The sequence below is a fragment of the Chroicocephalus ridibundus genome, chromosome 10 (genome assembly GCF_963924245.1).
Source record: "Chroicocephalus ridibundus chromosome 10, bChrRid1.1, whole genome shotgun sequence".
Classification (NCBI taxonomy): Eukaryota; Metazoa; Chordata; class Aves; order Charadriiformes; family Laridae; genus Chroicocephalus; species Chroicocephalus ridibundus.
Genome location: NC_086293.1, coordinates 13,088,221 through 13,113,226, shown reverse-complemented (window position 1 = coordinate 13,113,226; position 25,006 = coordinate 13,088,221). Strand labels below are relative to the sequence as shown.

Here is a 25,006-nt window from a genome sequence, read left to right as displayed (position 1 = left end):
TGTCCTATATGTAACCATAAAAGGGTGAGATTTCTTTATAGCTGAAACCTGTTTTAAGCGAAGGACGTCTTGCACAGCAATTTGTCAGTGCCTAAAGAGCCTGGGGCTGGGAGCAGACATTTACTTACAGAATCTTTAGACTATTTTAAACAGGCCTTTGGGACCTCCCTACTGACCAGCCTCTAACATGCCCTTCTGTAGCATCTCTCCGTGTTATTTCTTTTAATTGACTAACCTCAACGCTGGCTGTTCAAAATCACTTTAACCCAAACATGCCCCCGGTCTGAAGCTCCTAATGACCTTCCCCTGGCCCTAAACACATATGGCTGAGACAATGCAAACATCATTTGGAAGATGAGTAAATTCAATAACTCAATTACCACTGCACCAAAATAACATTTATCAAACACTGGCCACAGCGGTTTGTGTCTTTAGCTCTCTCTCTTTCAATGGCACAGCATTTGGGTGAAAGTAACTAATCGATTTAGGAATGATTAAATAGAAATTTGTAACACTTGGCATTATTAAACCTTCAATCTTCATTACAACTGCTTAACGATTACATCATGGGCTGTGTAAAATAAATTAACAGTAGCTGGAAACAATCTCATCATAAATAAAGAAAGCAAAGGTATTAGACTAGTGTTCAATAGAAAGTCTAATAAAAATACATATATTGTGGCATTATTAGTAGGTTATAAATACTGAGTTTTGGAGGAGTTTCCAGACTGAAAAATTCAAAAAGCCCCCCAACCCCCCAGCTAGTGTCTAACATTGAACTCCTTTATTTTAAAAGGTCTAATTCAGTGGTAGAGCCAGCAGCCTGAGGGCTGGAGATGAAGAACAGGTCACCCCTTGCATCCTCCTCTAAAACAGCAGAAACACTCCTTTACAGCCAGCCCAAATCCCAGGTTCTCCTCATGGGCTCCACACTCATCCTTCACCTAAAGTTCAGTGAGTTTCTAGTTTCACCAGCTCCTTCAGACATCCAGGAGAGGTCCTCTCCTTTTCCTTTTTCAGAACCAAAACTTTTAGTGTTTTACATAAGTTAATTTTTAAAATAATTTTGAAAATCTTGTAAAATTCTTTCACCTGTTTTTCTACCATCTTTGTTCAAAGCCTGATCCTCCCACAAACATCCAGATTGGGTGAACCATTCTGCGTATAAAATACCTAATTTGAAAGTGTCATTGTAACTACTAAATGAAATCACAGCATTTCTTTAAAAATTTCCCTGGCTAGCTATTAGATACATTTGGTCTGTGGATCGCTACAGCTATCTGTTTATTTATAAAGTGCTAAAATGGAAAATTATTTGGAGCTAATCTGGACAGAAAGATGAGTCCGAGGGTACATTTGGGTGGTGTGAAAGCAGCTAGTGGGTACTGACCTGTTTAACACAAGGTCACTCTGAGATCCGAGAGGATTTTCCAGGTAGCTGGAACCTGTATAAGCTCTTCCCTCTTTGGACTTACGCCAAACTCAGCTTTTCTGGTATTGGAAATGTTGTCCAGGAAGTTCCAGCCCCCAGACTTTAATTTCCAATGGTAAAGTGTAAATAACCTCTAGCTTTGCATCTAGGTTCAAAAAATAAAGTAGCCTTTTCTTTCATTTCCTACTACCACCTCTTCTGGGCATTGGAAGAGGAACAAGCAACGAACCTGATCCTGAATGACTAATGAAGTAAAAACAAGAGCAGAAATAAAGAGATTTAACAAATATTTATCAAATAGTATTCAGCTATTTAGAAAGCGTTACACAACACAGGGAGGTTTTCCAACATATCAACCATAATTATTACAATGAAAAATAGTTTATATCACAACTCTCCTCCTATTAAAACTGGAATGTAAATTTAAGTCACCACATACCATGACATATAATAAATAATAAATCAAATGTTATTGACAGTGGTAAGTATGGCCCCTTGCTTCTTTTTCAGAAATGAATCAAAAGAAAAGATGGCTACATTAAAGTGGCTCAGGCCTATAATTTTCTTCCAGTCCCGAGCATATAGCAAATGCCATTATTATGTTCAAAGTTGTGGTTTTTTAAAGCTCAGAAAGCAGGCCATTAAGCAAAAGCAATCAGCATGGGGTATAACCATTCTAGGCACTTTATTTTTTTTTTTATGTAAAGAAATTTTTCTTAAGTGAATGGAAAGGGCAAACCCCCCCCCCAAGATGAATCTTCATGTATAAAGGCGGCAAGCTGTGAAATGAGCTGTAAGATAAACAAGCTGGTTCTTAATCCTCTAAAGTTCCAGCACGCGAGCCTACTGCTACAAGGACGAGAGATGAAGATACACGCGCAAGGCTTGACTTCAAAGTTTAGCATTATTAAACCAAAGACCAAAGGTTAAAATCAGTTATTAACTGATTAATTTATTTATACGTGTACACCACTTGATTATAGTTCTTGCTTGTTTACTTCCATCAAACCCTGAACACGTACATGCAAATATATGCAATTAAGAGTCCTCGCCATCAGGAGGGGGCCGCTTTATATGAGCTGTTCATGCTTTGCCACAAAGGAAGTGAGCAATTCCTTTTTTAAAAAAAAGCATCCACTTCAAACTTTACTGCTACTGGTCACTATAAGGTTATTTTCTATCCTCCTTATCCCATCCACAAAAACCACTGTCAGTATGAGGAGAAATCATATGAAGAACAGGTAGAACAGAAAGCTGAAGGAGGCAGAAATATGAACTTGCATGCCCACAGAGGTCCCCAGTGTTCCCAGGGAACACTGTCCCACCAACAGCCTTGTCCTTCCCCACCCCTTTGCTGGTCCCGGGGCAGGCTGGAGCACGCCCCCCAGCAAGCTGCTGGGACGTAAAACCACATCTGAAATAACAGCACCGTCAGACAGAACACCGATAATGCAAATCAAGGGACTGTAGTTAATAAAGTGTAATGTCGCAGTTACCTCTAGCTCCCTGCAATTAGAATTTTAACAGTTAACATTAAAATATTTTACTGTAAGTGTTTTAAATAGCTTTAATCTAAAAATATATTTTATGTCCTAAGACTTGGATGCTAAGACAGCAGACCTCAAAGTGAAATATTTGCCTCATTGAAATCGATTTAAGTATTTACATTAACCTTTGTGTGTACTGAACTAGCCATAAACTAGCTCATTTTGTAAACTGACAAATATATCATTACAATCAAATGTTTGGACCCTAGAATATTTCTGAAATATGTTTTTTTAAAAATATGGCGTATTTAGAACGTTTAAAGTAAAATATTGTATAAATTGTTAGTAATTGTATTGCACCAATTAACATTAAATACATAAAACACTTTTCCCATACAGAGGAACGTGTGTTCCACAGATCATTTAGTGCACAGGAGAGCTGTTATTAAACTCCCATAAATATGATTTTGGGAAGTTCTGCTCCTCTTACAAGCAAGTTCTGCTAATCAGCTGTGAAGTCTCATGTGTTAAATATAACAGTATTAAAACCGTGGATTGATTGTGGGCTGGGAAGTGGAAAAGGTGTTTTATCTCAAGGCTACTGGTTTGATTTATCCCAGGTCAGTAGTTGCTGAAATTCTTTCCATCTGACCGAGCGTCACTGTCCTGGGGGAAGGGGCTGGGTGGGCCTGGAGCAGGATCTGGGGAATGTCATTAAAATCCTACAGCAATCAGTATCCTTAAAACATACACAAGATGCTAAAAAACAAAGTATTAGCCTATTCCTCCAAAACAACAGGTTTCCAAGTTGTATTGAAGGAATGAGGGAGGAAGTTTGTTCTGTTTCTGGCTGTTTCATATCAGATGGCATTTCTCTAAAAACAGAGCTTGTCCTGAAAAGACAAGGAAAGCTGATGACATTGATATGGAGAGATGAAGCACATTTCTACACCCCCAGCCTTAGAAGCCAAGTCCAAAGCTCTGTGAAGTCACCAGAAGGATTTCCGTAGACTTCAAACGCCTTCATATATATCAGGCTCTGGGGAGCACACGTGTCCCATGAGAACCTGAAGAAAGTATCAAAGAGTCTAGAAACTCAGATGCTTCCACTGAGTTTATTTTATGACCACACAGCACTACATCAGAGATTATCTCTGTGACTGCTATAAATGTAATTTGTGTAGGGCAGAGCTAACATCATCAGTGCCACAGTCTGAGTAGACGGCTTCCCAGAGCTGGCATCTTCCTTTGTCAGACCCTGGTGAGGTAGATTCTGTTTTCATTATTTTTCAAAATAATATTATCTTGACCAGAAAATGTGAAATATGCCTTAATCTTTGATAGCCTAGTGAGGTGTATTTGCATTAACTCCCCAGGCTAGAATACAAATTCAGGATTCGGTTGGTGGTCCAAACTAATTCCCACTTCACTGTCTATGGTCCTCGGGTTTTGAACATCAGTGATGCAAACGAGTATTTCTAGGTTCATTATCTAAGGTTGATCCTGTATCCCATTTATATGGGCTACATTAATAAACCATTTCTGCCATACAGCCGTGCTGCAGGAAGAACGGACTTTGTATCTGAGTTTCTGAATCTTCATTTTGGCCAAAATATTTGAAGATGTTATAAATGCCACAATATCATGGCATCTACTCAATAACTCAGGCATTGAAAACAACCGGTGAGAATCATGGAATTGCCTAGGTTGGAAGGGACCTTTCAGATCATCGAGTCCAACCATCAGCCTAACACTTACAAACCCCATCACTAAACAGTATCGCTAAACAATATGAGAAACAGACAGCTGCTTTTAAACGAAGATTGCAAAGGTGCTACAACCAAGACTAAATAATTACTACTTGAGCCTGGTCCCAAAGCCTGTAATCGTGTGCGTGATTTATCTCCCTGTCTGGAAGGTGCTGTGACACTGAGTCGTCTCTGCTCGGACTCTTAGTTCAGTCCCAAGATGCCTGAAGCTCAGACAGACAGCTGAGCTTGGTTATCAGTGACAATGACTGGGCTTCTTTTCAAATATTTAGCTTTGTTAAGCTTTGTTTGGCTTTTGCAGACAGTTTTAAGACTCGCTACTGCCGTTCATCCCCCTAAGCTCTGCACTGAGGGAGCTGCAGAGTAACGGACAGCAGATGGAGGGCAGCACCGCACCAAGCGGGATTGTTGTGTTATCAGTTCACACGGCAGCCCATGATCCTTCCTGTCTTCTTGGAAAAAAACCCACTTTGAAATGATTACGGAACCAGCAACATATGCCTCGTGGTATGGCTGTAATGATCAACTGCCGCAGGGTGAAGCACCCAATCTTTGGGATAGTGGGAACAGTTAGGACTCAAACATAGTAAAGATGTTTGAGTTCAGCTCTCTACAATTCCGTGTGGTAGTTCTTCTATTTTTGTTTATTTACGGAGAAATAAAGAGCATAATGTGGAACAGTAAAGCTAATCTAAAACATTTCAGCTAGTTGTGTTTTAGTTGGCAGGATAATAATAACTTAGTAATAACCTCACAACAGCACTGGGTGTATCAGAGAACGAATGCAGCCTGCGCTTATAAATGTCCAAGTGTTTATGGAGGAGGATAAATTTATTCCCGCAGTTCACGAGCTGCTACTGAGCAAGTTATCGCTGTTCTGTTTCGGATTTTCTCGAGGTGCTGCTGGGGAGCTGTGCCTAGTCGGACACTTAAATCCTCTGGGCGTACGAGAGTGCTGGGAGTAAGACGCTATGTGCTGGTTGCAAAGAACCATCCAACTGTCAGCGTCAGCTGACTGACTACCTGACACTGTTTTTATTTTGTATAAAGTGTACACACCTACTTGTGTCAGTCTGGTCTTTGGAAGGCATTAGCACAGATACTCTGATTAAGTTTGAATTTGGAAGGCAATACAGCCAGGGGATGCCTGTAATCAACTGTAACCTCTGAGCAAGCGGTACTGTGGTGAGCCTGCTCTGGGATTCTCTCACTTGCATTGGGAGGAGGTTTGGAGATACAGCACGTGGTAGATAAACACGCATTGCTGTGGGATAGCCCAAGCAGTTCAACAGTAAAATTAACAAACTGAAAAAACAGGGGAGAACTAGTGACTCTCCTTGAGTTTCAGCCTCTCGTGTTTCTACTTCTTTCTGTACCCTTAAGGTTGGGTCTCAAGAGAGACCAAGGAGAAAAAGACGCCAACCTAGATGTCCATTTAAGTTGGCACATCCATCTCCCGAATTTGCTAGAGGCTATATACTGATTGTTCTTAAAGAACATAAAGCTCAAATGCACTTGCAACCTCACTCTTTCTTTTTAATGCATGTTTAAATTTCTGAGTTGTGATGAAATGAAGAAAAGCCAGGTGTAACCAGGTGAACTATTTTTTTTTAAAAGCAATTTTAGTTTCAAACGTAATTTTTGTTTTGGTATCTTTGTTTGGCATTCTCAAGCGAACTCCAATTTCTAAAGTTGAATTACTAAACCTATGAAAAATGCAGTTACCATTTAGGTACCAAACCAGCCATAGTTGTACTGGTGCAAATGATACCATTCTAACACAATAATCAAATGAGTTTCTCATAAACTCTTCTGTAATCCAATAACGTAACAGCCTTTTTTTTAAACCTTTATCAATCTCAATCTGTAATATTTGCATACATATCACAGATAGGGGATAAAAGGGAACAGGAATAACTGACAGGCAAACGCAGATAAATGAGAAATAACCCATCATTATGGCAAAAAAGCAAAAGGCAGCATTATGTAGAAACTTTATCGAGTAATTAATGATCTATCTGGGAATAATTACATGTGACTCACTGCTCCCATTTTCTTAAATGAATTTAAAAGCTATTAAATATCCCCTTAACAATAAACAGCATGTGAGATCCTCCTTTGCCACTTTTGTCCACGAAATTTTATCTCAATCAGTGAATATGGATAGTCTTGAGGAAGAGCGGATACAGCTGCCAGGCAGTGAAGGATGTGCATGCTTGAAAGAGAAAGGCTGAGATAACAGAGAAGAAGATACAGATCCTTGCGTATTCATGGTGTTATACTACCTACATTGTATGGCTCTAACCAGTAGATTACGTCAGTTTATAGCCAGTACAACGTGGGTAGGACGGTCCCGGTGAACGTCGATCACAATCACTCTGTACTTGGCATTTCTGACACGCTAACACAGGTATATGGGAGAAGGATGTCCCACCACCCGCGTGGTCCCAGTGAGCACAGCGGTCTAAGGGGGATTTGACTGGAGAAGATCCTCCACGTGCAGGCAGTGCTGGCTCCCATAAGAGTTGCAGTGTAACGCATGGCATTAGGCTGCCTTTTTTGTTAAAAAACCCTCCCCAAACAAACAGATGATGAGTCTAACCATGAGAGATATCCAAGAGGACCCAAATTAGGAAGAATGTGACCCAGTGAGAGTCACAAGTTCATCAGGACAGATAGAAAATGCAGTTTCATTCCCTTTTCCTACGCAAACCAATATGGCATTGCTTTAGTTTGTGGATAGCGTGGATTTCAGGAGAGTACTGCACGTAGGCTTCTTACCGAGTACCCTAAACACTATACTATTATGAAAGTATTAGCTGCATTATTTGAAAAATAAACCAATTCAAGTACTTTTTTTAGGCTACCTTATGCTATCAGTAGGAATAGGGATGGAATGAGCCTGCCTAGCGACTGAACTGCTCAGGTATAGGCGACTCAAGCAAGGAGCGTTTTGCTTTTGCAACTTGGCTTTGGTGGAGGGAAACTGCTGAATTGTTGGGGCAGGGAAGGCTATGTGCAAAAAGAGAATTTAAAGCTCCTGGGGTTTTTTAAATTGAACTAAATAAATTAACCATTTCTATTTGACCAATTTAATACTTTTGTACCAAGAACTGTATCAGTTCTGCTATTTCATCATGCTTTAGGATGAGATTATTCTGCTTTTATTTTAAGATTCCGTCCTATTTATCTGCCTAGACTGTAATCTTTCTGGGCAAAGTCTGGTTCTTATTCTGTGCTTGTGAAGGTATGCATGATACAGTCTGTGTTTCAGCTGCAAGCTCTAATCATCCATAAAGAATGTAGCAGTCCAAAAGCAAAGAACACACACACACAAACACAAAAGTCATCCATGGAGCAAAACTAACTCTTACAGTACACAGCTGTTTCACTTAATGGCTACAACTTTCTAAAGCTAAAATTTGCTTAAAATTGTACACAATTTTCACTTATGAGTCTATTTTAATGCAATTCACATACAAACTAAACACCCCACAAAATAATAATTCTATCAAAATATCAGCAACTTTTAAATTTCAAAAGACACAGCCTTTGCCATTAAATTATTTTTTTGTCACCAAAAATACTGTGTTATGCAAACGTGATAAGAGGATATGAGATGGTTTAGTGTCATTATTGGTGTTCTGTATGAGTGCTAATGACCTTGCATAAAGCAGACATAAATTATTTTCACATATCATCCCTCGAGTAGCTTTATGAAAATGCATGTAGTGATTGTGTACTTAGCTCTTCAATTAAACGCCAGCGAAAAAGTGACTTTGGTGAGGTTTTGCTACTTGATTTCATGGGATGATCCCATTCCCAAAAGTGATAGTAACCTACTTTTATGCTAAAGGGCAGTGATTTGAAGGAGCGTATTAAAAATCTGTAGCTGTTGTATTTAGCATTTAATTTCAACTCAATTAAATTGCAATTTGATTGGGAAGGCATTTATTTTAAATATCCAAATGCAAGTGTTCAAGGATAATTTTTTCATCAGAAAGGAAGAAAACTGAATTCTTTTCATGCAAGATTTTGCATTCTTCTGTATCAAACCATAGGCCACCTTCAGGTTTCTTCTTCACTTTTCAAAGCACCCATGATGTAGATGAGATATGTGGCAAATAAGTGTTTAAAACCGTGAGTTAGTTTGATCCTGACAAACTGAAAGAAATGTAGTGCACCCAGACCTGCTCCGTTTTGTAATTATTCCAAAGCCAATGTATATAATGAGCTAAAGACGGTTTTACATAGTGAAGGACTTGGTATTCTACAAACTAAAATAGATGTATCTGTAAACATACCCGTTCTGAAGAGACTGGCTTTAATTGTAACCTTTGGATCCAGATGTGATTTTCTGAAGCCAGGGTGTTCACAGCTGCAGTGATGGTTTTGACCATTTGCTACCCTTTCACTTGAGTTGCTTTCTTTAGAAAAGTGGCTTAAATAGCACGTCTGATCTCCCTCAGATAAGCTTTCTGGAACTCACATGCTGTGTTTAAAGTATTCTCAATCAATTAAACAGAAATGCAACACAATGGAGGAACATGTGTGCAATCCTGTTTGTGAAACTTCAGATTCCCCAGATGCTAGCGGATTAAATTCTCCCACCTTCAGCATTTTTTCTCAAAAAAAATACAGATATTCTATATTGGCTAATAAATATGCAACAACTTGATATATATTACTTTAACTCTTTCACATCCCAGGATGAACAGCATAAGAAGCATAAGAAAATAGTTGCATTAAACTTTTTTGAACAATAGGCAACATATTCTGGCATGCCATAGAATCAGAGAATGGTTTGGGTTGGAAGGGACCTTAAAGATCATCCAGTTCCAATCCCCTGCCCTGGGCAGGGACACCTCCCACCAGACCATGTTGCTCCAAGCCCCGTCCAACCTGGCCTTGAACCCCTCCAGGGATGGGGCAGCCACAGCTTCTCTGGGCAACCTGGGCCAGGGGCTCACCACCCTCAGAGTGAAAAATGTCTTCCTGAGATCTAATCTAAATTTATCTTCTTCCAGTTTGAAGCCATTACCCCTCATCCTATCGCTACCTCCTCACAGGAGAGTTAGTTTTTGTTAAAGAAGTCTTCCAGCTTCAACTTGACCACACTTACCCAGGTCCCAGCTGATACAACAGTTTCCAGTGCCAGTTTTCGCTAGCCAAGAAATGCATGTGGGATTGCATCATAAGTAAAATAGAAGAGGGATTATTTGATTTTATTTCTATTTTTTCTGTATTCATAGCTTAGCAATTGTACAGCACAGTGAATGAGCACCTCCTAAATGTGTGTGCTTTTCTGTGGGTAAGAAATAAAATGACGAGCTTGGAACAGCGGCACCTTTTCTGCTTTCCCAGTGTATAGGGAAAATACGGCTAATTGTTATCTTTGGCCTCCGTATGACTATATGAAGGCGATGCATATAAAATAGGTGTTGACAGAAAGCTGAAGTGCCCTGCTCTTTTCTTTTTGATCATCTCAACTTTAAATAGCTTTGACTCTATGTAATTCTTCCTTTCCATTTAATTTGTGGGTTGAAGAAGTGAAAACAACTGTTTCCAGAGATAAAACCAAGGAATTAAAATTATATTGTCCTTTAGTTCCTTGCTCCTGTGCTGGTAAATTAATTCATAAATGGGAATATTAACACTTATGATGAAAATACATCCTATAATTGCCCCACTTAATAGATAAAGGCCCAAGAGAAAGACAAAACAAAAAAATGAATTAAAGAAAATTAGTGTTTTCATTTTGTGCATGAAGTTTTGAGTTGCAAATGAAGATAAGAAAATGAACCGTATTTCCTGTTTATGTTACCAAGATTCTCATTAAGGTGTCTCCTCTTTGACCTATGTTGTTATGAGAAAGAAAGTAAGGCAAGCTTATACTAATGAGAGGCAAGAATACCCCTGCTTTTTCACAATTAGAACAAATGTACTGGGGAGCCAGATGGGACCTTTAAAATTTTCCACAATTATATGCCTGCCACAGATAATGGCAAAGACCCCACAATGGCTATTTTAAAGCAACATGTAAATGAACAGATTAGCAGACAACTGGTTTTTTAGATTCATTTTTCCCCCCTTTGGTTGTGTTTTGATGTTTGGTGAGTTCTGGGGAAGAGAGATGGGTGGGAAAGAGGTGATTTATTGGAATGTTTTCATTTAAAATGATAAATTCCATACAGCCTAAGTAGAAACAGCTTTTTACTTGATAAAAGGAGAGCTGAATGAATTTTTTAAAAAAAGCCTATGGTGGCTTTCATAAGAAGCAACTAATTCTGTCATTTTTATCTAACTAAAACACCAGTGTCCTTGCTTCTCCCACAACCCACGGTGGTGCTTCTTTGCTTATAACCCCCCCATGCCTTTCATGTCTCCTAAGACTCTGCCGCACCAGCTACTCCCAACCCTATTGTTCGTGGGGTTTAGATCCTTCTCTGTATTGAGTGCCTTTTGCATGCGCGAATATGATTTTGTATGCCTGCTTCTTGCTGATCACTGAATACTCTTTTTTTTTTGGTGTCAGATTATACATTTCCTGAATTGGTTTATTCCTCATGTTTCCAAAAAGTCTGGGAAAGAGCGACAAAAGAAGTCAGAGTGCTTGTGCTCAAACACACCATTGTAGTTCAGTGACTTAGAGAGACTTGTTCACATACATTAGATATTAGCAAGCTCCGAAAATCAGATCCTTTCAAGATAGCTGAAACTGGACATTAACATGTGAAGTGAAAAGAGAGGTCAATCTCTGCAGAGATTGATTTGGCGTCTTTTAATTGTGCTGTCCAGTGTAGTTCAAACACATATTTCCAAACGCCACGCTGCCTTCCCCAAAGACCCTGCTTGCGCTTGTATCGGAGAGCCTGTGCCAAGAAAGGTGGGTATTTGAGTGAGTCTGGATGACCAAGAGGAGGAGAAAACCCCATACAAGGAGTCTATCTCAGTATGAGTACAATAGAAAGTAGTGAAAAGCCACTTCAAAATTTGAAAACCAGTTGTGCTTTACTTGATTTAAATCTGAAGATAATGCAGGAAGCAAATAAGCAATAGCAGTCTTAAATCTCTCTGTGGTATATGGACCATGGGTTTACTTAACTGCACTGCCTGCTGAAAACAGTCATTCAGGAAAACATGTTTTGGCACTACAAACAAAGTCCAATTATTTAATTTTACCGTGGCATTCAACAAAATTACCAATACGTAAAACAACTGTCAAGGTTTTAAGATCCATGAGAGTATCCAGCAGCGTAACAAACAAAACAATCTAGTTACGACTGTTATAAAGTGGGTAAAAGACACAGTGGGCCCAATTTTCCAAACTTTACAATAATTTGAAAAGCCGTGCAGAGTGTTTGCTTTTCACTTGTTCATCTTACTTCCTTCGCTGGGGCTTATAATTAATTTAAACTGTATAATTCAAGAACAGTTGTTTCACTGCCTTGTCAATTTTGTGGACTTTTTAAATTATGGCAATGCTTATTGGAAGGAATTGTGGAAAAACTGAAATTGCAATTGGATTCTGTTCGCGCAGAAGGTGGTACTAAGCGCTCAACAAATGTGGGGTTTGTCTAAACTTCAGGAGGATGGGGTACGGTTTCAAGGCAATTGAGATGAAAAGATTATTGCCCCTCAGCACAGCCGCGTATCCCGCCCGTGTGCGGGCCGTCAGCCCCTCACAATTAACAAGGCAAACCCTGCAACTGTGGTGGAATGGGAGCTTATAGACAAGAAGTTATTGATGGCCAGCTGATGAATGGTAACTCATTAAGCCGTGGTAATATTATTGCTTGCAATACTCTGTCCATACAGTTAATCAATTTTCTAAGTGAATGAAACTGAATTAAGGCCGCTTTAATTCCGAATGCGAGTGTCGACACAAGCATTTAGTGAAGTTTGACTAATCCATTTAAAACAAACTTAGATTTGTTTCTCTCGGTAGCCGTATGTAGGTAACCGCGGGCCAGGTTCAACGCAGCTACTTCGGGCTTGGTCCCTCTAACAGCCCAACTTCATCCCATCCTCACCCCGGAGAGATGGCAATCCTCCACCACAATTCAGCTATAAAGCTGGATATCTTAGCCCAGTGTCTACTCAGCTGGGATTTGATACGTGTACATGTGACAAATATTTAGGTACTTTTTATCAAGTGAATGATGAACAGGGCAAGATAAAACACTGAATGCAGAAAAAGAAAATAAGTATTCATTAATTAAATCAGCTTATAGTCTTCATGTGTCATCAGCACCTTACCTCAAGCATGCAGGGACAACAAAAAGCAAGTTGTGAGAACAAAGCAGATTTGGTGAAGAAATACAGCTGATGAAAATATAGGAAAAACTTAATGTTTTTTCTAACAGTACTTCAGCAGGTCCATTAGCCATTCAGTCTTCATTCATGACCGCTCACAGAAATGTGTGCCACTTGTCTCATTTTTATCTCCACAGCAGCGAAAGAATAATTGCGATACTGAGAATGTTAACGCCCTTTGAACTACCGCTATGCTTCAGAGTTAACGTGCCATTGCAAGGGATTCTGCCAGTTCTCATTTCTCTGACAGCGTATTTCACCTTGGCATCTTTTAGATACAGCTTCAAGCACCTGCCCTTCAATTTGTATGTTGAAGATTTACTTCAAATCCAAAGGGACTGCAGACTTACTTTGTCTTCATGCTAAATGTTTTATTGTTTTAGTAATGGGCTGGATGGAAGCACTGTGAAAGTGAAATTAAAAAAAAAAAAAAAAAGAAAAGAAAAAGAAAGTTTAATATAGACCAATAATCCACAGGAAACATGGGAAAAGCATAGCATTGGCATAGCGTGCCACACAAGAAATATCACACTGAGCCCAGAGACTTGAGAAGACACCTTTGTCTCCTTGAAGTTGATGGGAATTCTGCCATGGACTTGGTGGAGACGGGTTTACACCCACACTATCTTAAAAGTGAATGCTTTGCTGCTGAAGCACATGATGGCAGCCACCCCAGAAAAACACCAGCTTGCTGAACCATGAAATACGCTGACTCAATCCAAAACTTCTTCTTAGCTCAAGGACTGAGTTTTTGGCATGGCTTTGTACCTGCTCTTGTTTTATTTGCCACAGCCTGATGCAGGGATGGCACAAGGCTAAGTGAGAGAAATCTAACAAACATGAGATGGAGATCACAGGATCACAGAATAGCCAGGACATTGAATAGCGGCAGGACAAGAGATGACTGGAAGCAACTGCTAAAGGAAATAAAGATTTATTTCCTCCCTGAAATATTCAGAACAAAATCAATTGACTGAACTTTATTTCATCCCATGAAAAGATACATTTTTGAAATGCATTTCCCGTGTTCAAAATATTTCATATACAGACTCAGTTATTTTTCTCCATCGAGTTCCTTTCTATAGAAGCAGCTCCGTCACTCCCCTGAGTGTTCAGCTAGGCAGAAAAATCTGGTTAGGGATAAATACGGTTTTATTGTACTGACTGTTAATATTTCCTCAAAACATGATGTGACTCGGCCACTGTCCTGTCTCACAAATATGTAAGTTATCCCCTTAGTTACGTAGTCATTCTGTTGGGCTAACATGGATTTGTGTAACAAAAGTATCAGATTATTTTAAATACTAACCTGCCTCCAAGAAGTAATTACAGTAACAAAAGAAGCACGCACCTGAAGACAACTGGCTCTCTGTTATCTCTTACTGCTCATCCCTGTGGCCCCAAATAACCCACAGGAAAGTCCTTAATTAGTTGTAAGGCTCTGCCGCTTCAACTCATAATAGATCTTTTAGCCCATTCACAACAGACTTGGTGCACCCCAGCAAAGACTTCTTCAGACCCGCCTGCCCAGCAATAGTTGCGTACAAAATGTTTTGAAGCCATTCTGAAGCCCAGGAAACAGACTTTTTGCAATCAAAGAAAGTGTTGTCCTGCGCGGACTGTGATGACTCCGGCCGTGGGCAAAGGAAAGGTTTTCCTGCGAGGTATCCCTTAGCAAATGAGATGTAGCATGAAAACCTAGCGAGTGCCCTTCACTTCGTTTTCTCTAAAGCAGTCTCCAAAGAATACATTTCAGGCAACCTTGTCATTGCTCAATGTGAGATGGGCAAAAGGTGAAAGGCTGGTTCTGCCTCCGTCCTCCTGGGATTGCCAGCCACTTACACAGACTATTCAAATGATCTCATTAACTAACAACCCTACTTCCCAGAGATCCTTTCAGGTGCCCATAGAAAGACACTTTCTGTTAGGCTGGCATAATTTCCATCTTCTTTTCCTCGGAAAAAATTTTGCACAGTTGGCTGAAAGCTTTTCTTGCGTACCTGGGGGTAAGAATCCTGAGTACCATAAATTTGAGGCTCGGCAAGGTTGTTGCTACCTACTGATGTTTATTATGACTGTTACTCACATGAGAAAAGATAACTAATTCTAGAAAATGCCTGCAATTTATTTGATACTATGCATGACTTAAGCTTACACCTAAGCCAATACAGGCATGTGAAGGAGTCAGATATTATGGGAGAAAAAGATCTGCTTTACGGGGATACATTACTTTCTGGGCTGGGCGTTCCAGCTCCATTCCCTTCTTGCTGTTTTGGATGCTGAAGAGCTATCCACCTCTGCACCTCTATAGCCCGAGTACTTCCCTTTCCCAGGGAAGCCAATGCCATTGATTAAGAGGAGAGCTGCCTAGTTAGCCACCTCTCCATTCTTCGGCAGAGAGAGACTTGACCATGTGTTACATCCTAATCTCTAGCATTACAAACAGGTCCTGGTTTTCCTACAATTAATGGTTACAGACGTATCGATCTAGATGTGAGAAAGGTCACGCTCCCAAAAGCCAGACGCATAAAAGAGAAAAATGGAAATGAAGCAGCTTTACTCCTCCAGCTGTGTGTTACGGCTGCTGAGCTGCAAAGCATCTTCCCAAAACTGTTTGTCTGCATTTAGGACTGAGATGGGAGGGGTTAAAATTTGCCTTAGCTGTGATATCCCACCTTACTATATCCCAGTTTGCAACATCCCAACTTCGACAAGCCTCCCCATCATTACAACAATACCATGTTTTAATCACAGAGAATGTCACCTTCGTATTAAAATGATCCAGATAGTTTTCAGTGCGTGTGATTCAGCAGAGTCCTCTGAGGCTGAAGTATGCCCATGGTATTATTCATTGTTTTATACTGAATGAGGAGAGAAACTATTTCACTGTCCTTTTGTACTGGGAATAGAATAATGCATGTGATTTTCCACTTTGAAAAGATATTTAATAATCCCATTTAACGTTGAGTTAAACATTTCATTGTTTGCCACGACTAATCCACAGATTTGAAGGGAAAATTCCACTTTAAAGTGTAATAGAGCTTCTCTGTTCCTTCACTTTGGAATTAGTACTAACACAATTTTGAAAATAAGTACCACTTTGTGGAGATATTTTGCAGCATGTGTTCTAATGCACTTATCATAAGTGAAATAGGGGGTGCTTGGGATAAATGCAAATTCGGTCAGACTAGTAAAAGCAGTGCAATCTTCACTTAGAGAAACCTTCTAATTAAATGAATAAACTTATTCTGAAAGATGTTCAATGAAGGATGCAGAATAGGATTATTCTACTCCATCAAGCACCCTTTTGATGTTTAATGAAACTACAACAGCAGGTAAATTATGGTTTTGTGTTCACTGCACACTTTTTAATGAGATTATAAAGAAAAATCCAATACGTTACAAGTGGGTCAAATATATTTTTATATCTCCGTCTGGAGAGACAACCTCCAGAATGATCACTTAGAAGCATGCAGCTGACTACTGAGAGAACATTTAAATAAACACACTGTTATTAAAACACAGAAACCACATAACTGTTGCTATTTACTGACACTTTGAAGCATCGGACTGCTTTTGAATCTGTCATGAGTGAATACACTCATAAAAAAATGTAAATATTTATGGGTGCACAGTAATGAACTTTAATAACAAATTCCATTACAGCTTTTTAAAAGAAACACAACTGCCTTGGCTACTTTTTATATTTCCATACTTTTTTAAAAAAATAACACTGTGCGTATCAGTATGAAGGGGAAACAGGCCCTAAAGCTTCATGTGCCATGAAGCATGTGTCATGCTGCACAGGGTTACAGCCCTGTTAACATTTCCAACCAAATGAGGCTTATTATTAAAATTCCTCGAGCTCTTTGTCAATTTAAAGTAATTGTATATGTCATACCTATATGTATGAGGGTGATACCGGTACAAAAGTGCTTTCTGTTTAACTAACCCTGCTCCCCGTGACAGCAATGATCAAGCTCCTCTTGACTTCCAGAGGAACCCAATTAGGCTGGATGAAAAGTGCTGTGGAAGCTCCCACCTGGAATCACCCCCGGCGCCCAGTCTCCCCGTGCACTTCTGTCTCTCACTTGCTCCCCAAACCACTGAGCTTCTTCAGTCGCATTTGCAATGGTCGTTTCCTTCTCCTGAGCAAAAGTTGCATTGGCCCTTTGTCCAAAATGGGTCAATACCCACCTTCACCTTGAAACAACCATCAACATTTCATCACCTTGAATTTTGCTGTAACGAGGAACCTGCAGCACTGAACCCCGAGCCATTTATCTGGCACTTCTGCAAGCCAGGCATTCTGTTTGCAAAACAAAGTCTTTAAATCCTGCCCAAATGGCTAAATCACTCTTCCTCCACTTGTCAATGCTTCTGGTTGTAAGAAGACAAGTTGTCTGGGGAAGGCTGGCTGCGTGTCTCAGCAGTCTGAACTGGACATGGACTAATTGCAAACGTCACTGGAGATGAACTAGTATCACAGCAGCGGCTTTCAATCGCTGTGCCCCAGAAGTCAAAGGAGGGCCAGATTAAAAAGAACGATTTTAATACTACAGAATTCACATTGCGTTTTCTCCTGAGATGATGGTGTTTGATAGCTCCACCGCGTCACATGTTTCAGGACCTGCTGGGACTTGTGAGCGGAGACAGACAAACTGCCATTCTCAGGCTCAGATTTGTGGAATTTGGGAAGACTTTCAGTTTCACTTGCCTCTAAATCCTCCAGAGCTAAAATCAAGATTTGCGTGATGTAAATCGTGTACATGTATTCAGCAGTTACAAATTTGATAAAAGTTTTTTTTTTTAGTCAGAGACTTACAGTCATCAATAATATCGGTTCCACTGCTAAAAGCGCGTACCATACAATGAAACTTGCATCATCAATTTCCCAAATCAACAGGAAAAATACGCTCACCAGGCTTGGAAATACTGAGGAAGTAATTTTTTTCTGAAAAGAACAAGATAATGCTTCAGACTCATCTCCAGCCCACCCTACTGACTATTTGCTGCCACTGCAGGACAGCCTTCACACGACGGCTCTTCCCACTTGGCTAATGGAAAGTAGTATTATTGCACTAAGGAATGGGAGACACTGCCATGATGTCAGAAGCCACAAAATCGCAAATAATTTTAATAATGAAATGGAATACCCTTATTTAAATCCTCATTCAGAATTGATTAAAAGTTGGTCGGTGAGTTTTTATAGGCTTTGGTTTAGGGCATTAAGAGCTGTGAAGTCAATGAGATGGAGAAGGCGCTTGGGTGTGTTGTTAACAGGGCTGGATTGAAGTGTGAGCTCCTGGAGCTCTGCCGATGCCTTGGGCTCTCGTTAGCAAACCCGGACAGATTCAGTGGTGACAGCTGTCCCTCCCCCCGCCCTCTGCTCTGCGTCGATGCCCATTGCTGCCGTTGCAGCGTCCATCTATCCCTCTAGCTCTCGTCTGTATTTCACACTCCCCTCATCACTGCTTTGGGCTGAACTGCCGGGCTGGGAACTGGGGCACTTGAAGTGGTGACACGTGTCCCATTCTGTCACCCCTTCCAGAGGACGCTGATGGCGGAAGGCAGGGAGGTATTAGGCGAACAGCTGGAGGTGGTCACGTCTTAAGCCACTGCAGCTAAATCTGCCAAATCTCATCTGTCAGAGCACACAGTTTATACATTTAGCTTCATGTGTATGGACCCTTAGGATTACCAAATTACTGCTGGAAATACAATGCATTAGCCCGGATGAGATCGATTAAAGAAAAATGCAAGTAACAACTGGAACATCTGAGTGCTTCAATAAAAAACACATTGTTAACACAATTTAGAGAAAACACAGGATGCCTAAACTTTGCACATAATTTAATAATATTCTTCATGAAAAAGAAAAAAAAGATGTTATCTGCTTGCTTGATAAATGCTTCAAACTTTCAGAGGTCTGATCTTCATCTGTTTTAAGTCACAGTGACTTCACTTGATTCAGAGGAGCCATGAAAGTCAACAGCAGATGAAGAGCTGACCCTAGTTTGCTATTCACTAATCTTCAGGGAAATTGTAAGATTATGGACAGAATATTTTCTTTCTCCAAGATAAGGAAATACAATATCCCTAGAGTAATTCTTATCTACCCTCAAATCCAATCTGGAAAGTCTTTCCTCTTTTCTAAGCTTTTTGTAGAATTTCTGTTCTATAAACGTAGCCTTCCCAAGTTTATTGGCATTTTTAATGTGTTAAAGCTGTCGTTCCATTTTTGGCCACAGCTCCCTCTTTTCCTGATTCCTCTCAAAAATTTGAAACCTGTTCTGTTCCTGCTCCTTTCACTCTTCAGAGAAGTTTCTTCCCCTCTTTTCTTTTGTGAACGGAAGTAATTGCTGTAGCTACAGTTCCCCTTGAATCTCTCTGTCGTGTTGTTCCTTCTCAGGGCAATGTGTATGTGTTTGTGTCCATGCCTACGAGTTGAGATCCCAACATTGTTTGCTTCATGGTAAGACTCATCACCATCACACCTAATATGTGTTGTAAAAGTAAACTGGATTATAAATTTAGACGCAGGAGCTGAACTCCATGTTCTTCCGATGTTTACAGTGCGGTAGTGCCATCTAGCGAAATATCGACAGTAAATATTCTAGTACATGAGTAAAGTCCATTTTTGCATTAATAAATTTATTTTTAAATACAGTACTGAGTATATGTATACTGCTGCTCTCTATGAGTGTGCAAAATTCCTTGCAAATAGTGATCAGATAAAATAAAATTTTTAACTAATGTAGTTTCTTAAAAGTGCCCCAAAGCGTTGCGTTTCCAAGGCACTCGGCTTGCACGTGATTTAACAGCCCATTGCACGTATAAAATTTGTTTCTTAAATCTTTGATAAAGCCATTCCGAGTAGAAACAAAGGGGCTTTAGTTAACGGTACCCAGTTTGTAGACTAAACATGTAACTTGTATAATCGGTCTCAAAAAACTGTTTACACTATTTGCCACATTTGCAAAGGAATGTGTTATTTACCTAGAGTATTTTCTTGAAATCTTAAATCCCGCACAGCTTCTTATTTGGAGCAGATGCCCCAAACTGCCTAGAAAAGCAGCTCAAGAGCCAATGGCTTCCAGCGGGCAATTTCACATTTAACCCTTCCGCGTCCCCCCAGGTAAGGAGACAGCATTTCTTTCTTTAGAAGAAATGCTGCCTTTGGGGGAGTGGAGCTTGGAGTCAGGGCTCTGCTCAGCTCGGGCAACTGAAGAGTTGTTGTACCTGAACAGGGCACCCCAGTGGGGATGTTGCGGGAGCCTTGTGAATAATCTGCCAGTCTGGATGAATGTGTGTGTAAGTGACCTCGCCATCCATTAACCGGTGTAAGGGAGAAATGAAAAAACGTTGTCCACCTGGTCCCGTTTGATTACGGATATCACTAGCCTCAAGTACAAATAGTTTGTAAGATGTCAGTGGAATCATACAGGCATTATTTTTAAAACTCTACTGTTGTGTCAGCTTAGTCTATTTTAAAACTCCTGTAGAAAATATCACATGATCAAAAGCGCTTTCTTTCATCTTATCTGTTTCCATCTCACCTCTACTATTACTGCTTTCTATGATACTCTGAAAAAGTCAACCCGGGCTTACAAACCAGCTCTGCTGTGTGACGGGCTGTCACCAATGGAGACAGCCTCTGCCCAAAGGACTGCAAAGCCAGGACTGGATCCAAAATCAGTTAACGAACCTCTTTTCACTCATCCCAGTGAGATCTGGAGCAGGCCTAACAGCAAAGATGTTGTCAATTAAGTTGAATTTTCTTTTGGATGACATTTTTGAACTGTTAGCATAGTTCACATTTCAGTTTCCATTGTCTGCAGCCATATGAACTTAATATTTTACAACAGTTTTACGTACAGATTGGAAATCTGATTTCGGTTACTCCTGCTGCTGCTTTATTTCATTTAAGGAAATTGGTATTAACTTATTGGATATATTTACGTGTCCACATTTGTTACTACTTTACCTGTCTGAAGTACGGTACAATCTACAATACTTCATTCTCACCATTAATTAAAACTCTTACGAGGTTAACACACCCAGGAAGGAGGACCGGGGAGCGAGCGTTCTGTAACAGATGAACTCATATAAAATCTAAATGTGATTTAATTAGTTGATAATGGATCATTAATTACAAAGCTAGTGAAATGAAACACATTGTTGTGGGAACACATAATGGAACTATTGAGAAAGAATAGATTTGTTTTTACTAAGTACTTGTCTGCTAAGAAAACCACCTGTGCAAATAACTGGCTCAATTCAGATGACAAGCAGATTTTTTATTGCACAAGAAAGATTTTGGTTTCCATGACAACGCACCTAGGTCAAAACAGCAAATTGCATATTTTTCTGCAATAAACATTTCATTTACTCTAACAGGTTTAACATCCAGGTTTATAATGTGTCTAAAATATATTTATTAGCTAGCAATTATTTAATACAGCAGCTTCTGCCCAGAAATTGCTGTCCGGTGACCAGGGATTCAGCTAGAAGTGTATGGGATCTATCCTAAGCCTTTTGGCATTTTAAACAAATGCTGTAATGCTGTTTGGCTCACAGTAACCTACTGTGAGCTCTGGGGAGAACTAAGCAAACAGTTTAAATGTTATACAAAAGTTTTTATTTAATTGAATTCAAGCATTTATAAAATTATATTAAATTAGGTCATATTCATAGGTTATCCAGTATTTAACATTTTCACCAGTAATTGCCTGTACATCTAATTTAAAATTTAATGACATTATTTAAGAAAAAGGTCTTCTTGATCTGAGGGCAAATATGCTGTATTTATAGGCCCTTTCTCAGACAGAGAATGGAAAGTACAAATGTGTTACTCATTAAGCCCCACGTTGTTACGTGGTTGGATGACTAAATCACTGCTTCCCCAGGGTGCCTGCGCCAAAAAGCGCTGGAGTCAGCGAAAATAGAAAAATAGGTGTTCTCATTTCCAGTGTTCCGAATCAAAAAAACAATTAGTAAATCTCTGAAATAATGAGGGGTTTTATTCACCAGAGCTGCTTGGAAGCGGCTCTGAACTCAAGCTCCGACCACTCGCCCGAGCCCTGATGGAATCACGTCTCAGCCAGAGGAACAAGGGACTGGTCACAGCTCAGCCCCACCATGTGGTACCTCCATAGCGAGATGCTGACCCAAACCCAAGATGGTCAACCCTGTGTTGACTTGACAAGACCTTGACTGATGCACCACTGTCTCCCTGCGTTCTGGGCTGGTTTCTTTTCATTCTGGCCAGCTCCATGAAAGTGGTGAGTTTGCAAGGGCTCGCAGTCATGGCCGTTTCTTGAAGGACTCTCCTGGCACCTCCGTGCTGCTCCCACCAGGCACGGCAGCCCTGTCTCTGAGCAGAGCTCAGGAAAGCACTCGGCACAAACGCCAAGGGACACGCCACGTGCTGGATTTCGCACATGGATTTTGCACCATTTGCATTAGGTGTGACATTTTGCCTCATAGTACATAAAATACTTCTTTTCTCCTGGAAACACTCCACCTCCCACAGGGAGGAGGAGGAGGAGTCCTCAGTGTCCAACAAATGTTTCCAGGTCCCTTTTAGCCTGACTTTGCAGGGAAACGCAGCTTGTCCAAATGCGCTCTCTCTAGCCTCCTCCCAGTAACTTCTGAACTTGTTGGCTCATTTCTGCCAACCTTGGCAGACGGTGGGAAGCCTGGAGGAGACCCCAGTGGTCCTGAAAGCTGGCGGGGGGCAGGGGAGGGCAGGAGCCAGACGGGCAAGGAGCACGTGTGCTGCTCTGGGCAAGCCCCAGCGCGTGTGAGTATCGCTCGGTGGATGGGTCACAGGGACACCAGGGAAGGCTGGGAGAGGGAAACAAAAGACTTAGGAAAGTCCTTTAGGAAAAAGGGCTTATAGAAAAATGGTTTGATTGGCTTTTCTGGCCACAGAACAGTTCTTTTTCTTTCATGTCATCAGCCATGTCATCTTTAATGTCATCTACATGGTAGAACACACCTCGTTCTACCTAGTGTGCTCCCAGTGATGTTACTGGCATCCACGATCAGAGACCAGACTTTGAAAACAGCATTTCTTTCACAAAGGTTTTCATCTCCTGTTTCAGTCTGAGCCGCGTTCAACAAAGGGGTAGGACAGACAGAGGTGCCGCAGTTCCAGCCTTGGTCTGGAGCTCTGAAGAACACCTGTAGTGTACACACGCCAGGGCCACTTGATTTCTAGTTGCAGTTCTTTGTGTAAAATGACACACTGGACCTTCTCCTACGTTACACAAGCTGGATCTAAGGATGAGTTAGCACAAAGGAGAATTCATGCAGCAGCAGCGGGTGGGACAGCAGGGACTGGACTATAGCCAGGGGTCTGGAGTGGCTGGGCTGGGCTGGAACAGTATGAGGGTGCTTAACAGTATTTTATGGTCACTTTGGAAAATAAAGTGTAATAATCACTTTTGAGTCCGTAATTTGAAAGTAGATTGTGTTGTGAGTGAAAATAGCTCTAGCAAACACCTTTTAATATTTTTTTTTTAAAAAGAATCTATGAAGATAGTCTGTGTAAGCTCTGTTCCTTTTCCCTAAACTTTCACCTAAAAGACATCTACAAAGACTTTTTCTTGTTTCAGTAACAGTACATAAATACAAGTCACACCCTACTGAGACTTCTTTAGGACAAAAACTGAATATAAAGTTCTTGATAAAGGGAGGAGTATGCTTTACGTAATTTTGCTCCCGATATCCACTATTCCCAAGCAAAGAAAGAGTAACAAATTAAAGTTTATAACGTGAGGCTGAAAATGAAGTAGCGAGTGGCGAGGGCTGGTGGAAGTTAGGAAAACTCCAGCATGTTCAAACTTCAGACATGTTGCTTCCTATCCTCAGCACACATCTTTTCATTTGAACATCCCTTGCATACAGTGAATGGCAGTAAGTGTGGAAGGAGTTCATAGGATTAGCTATGTCTTACCCTTACCTCCAGTCCCACCTATTTAAACATTGCACAAACCAAAGCACAAGGCATATTCTGTTTCTTCACCCCCTTGTCTTTGATTAATCTATAGCCGATGTGTTAATTACCATTCAAAATAAAGGTCAAATTCTGTGAGCACTGACATGCAAATAATCAGAAGAACCAAAACATTGATATGCATATAGGCTTCCAGGACTGGACACCAACTCTTCTAAGAGTTGACTTGACACGTTACGAGTCCCTTTATTTAGTTTTGGGTTTAGTTGTTTAGTTTTTAGCCAGGTCTGAGCTGAAGCGGTGACACCCGGGCCAGCCGCTCTCCTGGTGCGGCACTAGATGGCTCCCGAGCGACGGGCTTGGGTTTTTTTTTAGAAATTGAGCTTTCTAATATCTTCACTTCCTGGCTTAGAACTTTGTCCAACATTTCTGTTCCCTCATACTCATAGAGTGGTTTTTACAATTCAGCTTTACCATCATAGGCACCGTGTAGTTTGTTGTTTCTTGAAGCAGGCGGATAAAGCAGGGCTGTGCTGTGCTCTTGGGGTAGGGCTTAAGAGGAACTGGCCGGGGCTGCCGAAATTGCCATCACAGGACATAGCTGTGGAACAAGGAATCGTTTCCTGACTTCCACCAAGGCATTCATGACGACTTGCAGAACAGAGCTAGCTTAGCTGGGAGCCAGCTTAATTGGCACTAATTGGTTTCCCTTGGCTGGTCCTGTCTCTTTGGAAGTGATCTTCATGTTACTTTTCACAGAGAAGCACTTATATCTGATCCTTCTGAGAAAGTGACAGCAACCTTACCATTTCAGAAGGCAAATAGTTACCATCAAGCTTAGATTTTCAAAAGAAATGGACTTTGTACGCAACAGAATGCTCTTGAAATCTTCTCCCTGGTGTGATGTGGTGATCCCACAGAAGTACAACCGTTGACAGTAGCACCGCTCTGAGTTCCCCAAAACTCTGCAGACTGAGAGATTTAGTAGCCTATCTCCAGTAAACAGAAATAAACAGAAACCTAATTTCCTCTCTGTGAA

The 25,006-nt window shown here is 40.6% G+C and overlaps 1 protein-coding gene across 1 annotated transcript in view; it reads right to left on the bottom strand.

Moving 5' to 3' along the window:
- Positions 1-25,006, bottom strand: part of PDZRN3 (PDZ domain containing ring finger 3) — a 143,861-nt gene that overhangs the window by 54,782 nt on the left and 64,073 nt on the right. The window lies entirely within an intron of this gene.